The following is a 3323-nucleotide window of genomic DNA, read 5'->3' as shown; positions in this document are numbered from 1 at the left end:
CGTTCAAGTTTAATAGAAGATAATTTTCATTGATGTTTTCCTATGCAATGACCATTAACAAAAGCCAAGGTCAAACACTATCGAATGTTAGCTTGCTATTATAGAAACCAATTTTTGTTCATGGTCAATTATATGTGGGTATGTAGTTGAATCAAGAGTGAGAAATCTAGACAGGCTCAAAATCTTTATTTGTGGTGAACTCGAAAGATTTTGTACTTCTACTACTAATTTAATTTACATAGAGTGGTTTTTATTAATTTGTAATTTTTATTTTCAATAATAACATAGAATCAAACATTAAGTTTTGTTAGTAGTTACACATGTTTTTGTAAACTATATTATACTATTATTCTCTTTCTTTTATTTTTATTTATTTTTTTGAAACGAAGGAAGGGGAAAGCCCTTGCCAAGACAAAACCCAACTTAATTAACATAAAAGAACACACCAGCAGTGCCTCTATCATTCACAAGATCCCCCAAAATATGAACTAGAGGTCATACAAACTCAATCCAGTCATAGACATGGTTGATCGCTACCTTTGCTAAAGCATCAGCTACCACATTATATCCTCCCTGGGGCAGTAATGGATACACAACATCCAATTCTCATTCTTTTATTATAAATGTTATAACAATACTTTATATTTAATTATATAAGTTTGGACCATGCATCGCACGGGACAATATCTAGTTCGTATTAATAACAAAAGAAATAAGATATAACAATAAGGAATATTTAAGTATACTTAATATTTTAAATAATTAATTTGTTAGTGATGTTATTTGCCAAGTAAGTTTCCTTAATTTTCAAGTTAGTCATTTTATATATATATATATATATATTGATATTGTAGAAATTTCTATCATACGAGAAATTTCGCGAATTGCGACGGATACTAATTTGTAGCAATATAGCGATGGATATTGCAACAGAATATGTTCGGTTGCGAATTCGCGACGGAAACTAATTCCGGAGCGATTTTTGGCGCATAGAGAAAATAAAACCCATGAAATTTTGGCGGCAAAATATTCACGACCGAATTTGTGACAAATTTAAGTTACGTCGTCTATTAGCAACGGAAAAAGCGACAGAATTATATTTCATTGCTAAATGGCGATGAAAATTGAGACCAATTTTTTATCGGTCGTGAAATAAAACATTTTTTAATTAAGTAAACTTTGCGACCGAATTAATTCCGTCGCAATATGAATTAAGTGAAATAACATAACCCTATTCCCTAATCTTCTAATTCCATTCAGACACGCGCCTCTCCTTCTCCTCTTCTAAAGTCGACGCTGCCATTCTTGCCATCTGCCCACTTCGCCGCCGCAGTCTGCCAACGCCGTCGACGTTGTCGCCTGCCCACGCCCAGACAGTGAAGCTCTAGTCGGCGTAGCTCCAGACGACGTAGCCTTCGCCGTCTCCGTGCCTAGGAGACAACCTCCCAATCGCTCTGCCTCTATCGCTTTGTGACTACCGTCGCAACGTTGTACCCCCAGCCTCGCCGCGACCTCGCACTACTTGCTCCGTCGCGACCTCGCACCACCAACGCACACAGCACACCGCCGACCACCAAGTATTCAAGTAAGAAAAAATTAATACATTGAATTTAACTATTTTTTTTTTTTAATTTCTGATTTTTTGGGCTAGTGAATAATGTATATATGTTTTACCTATTTTATATATTACAGTGTATAGATTATAGATTATATATTATAATATATATGCTTTAGATTTATTAGTTAAGTAATATGCTTTAGATTTACAGTGCAAGTATTCCTGGGATGTTGGGGATGTTTCAGATGTGTACTCCATGACAGTTTAATAAAGTAGAGTCGCCACGAGAGTACTTTAGCAATAGGGAATTTGCAATTTAGGGTATTTTCTATCTTCTTTAGCTATTTTATTATTATATATTGTTACCTTTGAATATTTGGATTGCTTTAGCTTAAATTACTTTGTTATTGTGTTTATCCTTTGGATTCTTGTTTGTTAAAAGTTATTTTCCATCTTTAATTGCTTAATACATTGGTGGTTGATGTTATTGATGAATATTCTTGTGTTTAGTCCTTCTATTATGAGTGAGTAGAGTAGCTTAGGGGTTGGACAATGGTGTTTGTTGTGTTGATCCCTATTTGATATTTATTGCATTCAAGGGTTTGAAACCCAACCTAAGGATCTTGTTCTAGTAAGCTGTTTTGTGTGTTGGTGCTGATGAGTTTGTGCTCATCCTTGTCAACACTTGTCTAGTATGGAATTTTGGCAACCGAATGGACAAGGAGCCCAAGGACCATCACACCCCTAGACTCATCCCTCAGCCGCCATTATTCTTTAGACTATATCCCACGACCTTCAGGTTCACTTATGAGAGGGATTGGTAGCGTCACGAGATTGTGACAACCCTGTTTACTAAAATGGCCTAGCATTGGATCACGAGAGTGGTGTGTTAGTCAAGCAATTTGGAGTTGGTGGTCTTGAACCCTATGGTGAAGTTTATTAGCCCTCAATCCTTTGATTCACAGCATCAGACCAATGATAGGTGCCAAAGATACCTAGGTTGAGGGTCTAATAAGGGGGTGAAATTGTGTTATTTGGTATCCTTTTGTGGTTAATTTATGGTGCAATATGCTCTAATGTGCTAATCTTTGCAAAGCTCTACCAATTTGTGCACTTTGAAAGGTTTTGAAGGTTTTGGAGCTTGAGGAAGAAAGCATATGGACTTGACAAAGAAACAACCAAGAGATGAAGTTGAAGGGAAGGCTCCACGAGTAGCCCACAACCGTGGACAGCTCGTGGGAATGGAACAAAAAGTCTCACACCACCAGCCCACGAGCTGGAAGGTGGCGTGGTTGGATAAGTGGAAAGTCCACGAGTGATCCACGCTCGTGGACGGGCTCGTGTAAAGCTTCTGGGCGCGAGAATTAAAATGTGTAAATGGAGATAAGCTATTTAAAGGCCTAGATTAGATATTTTTTTGGAGGTTAGCTTCAGTTTTAGATAATTTTCAGATTGTAGAAAGAGAAATTGTAGAAGAACACACTTTACTCTTATAGTGAAGATCAACATTTTGAAGTCAATTATTTTTGATTTTGCTTGCAAATTCTTAGGTAATCTCTAATTTCTAGCTTGATTTACATTTGAGTTTTTTCCACTTTTGGTCCTATGACTTTAGTGTTTCCGTCAATTTAGGTACAAGACTTTCATTTTGCCACTTTTAGTCCGTGACTTTAATTTTTTTGCCACTTTTAGTCCTTGACTTTGATTTTTTTCCACTTTTAGTCCTTTCGGCCATCCGAGCGACAACTTTTAATCGAAATCAACA

The 3323-nt window shown here is 36.6% G+C and overlaps 1 long non-coding RNA gene across 2 annotated transcripts; it reads left to right on the top strand.

Moving 5' to 3' along the window:
- The first annotated feature begins 1144 nt into the window (after positions 1 to 1144).
- On the top strand, positions 1145 to 3101 carry LOC116019897. 2 transcript variants are annotated; one of them, XR_004098777.1, is made up of 2 exons: positions 1145 to 1585; positions 1770 to 3101. It is a non-coding gene; the product is annotated as an uncharacterized LOC116019897 (long non-coding RNA). The 2 variants fall into 2 exon arrangements; XR_004098780.1 differs by having other exon boundaries at positions 1762 to 3101.
- Positions 3102 to 3323: the final 222 nt, after the last annotated feature.

Source organism: Ipomoea triloba, chromosome 1, assembly GCF_003576645.1.
Source record: "Ipomoea triloba cultivar NCNSP0323 chromosome 1, ASM357664v1".
Lineage (NCBI taxonomy): Eukaryota > Viridiplantae > Streptophyta > Magnoliopsida > Solanales > Convolvulaceae > Ipomoea > Ipomoea triloba.
Note: the sequence above shows the minus strand (reverse complement) of the source record. Positions and strands in the feature narration are given on the sequence as shown.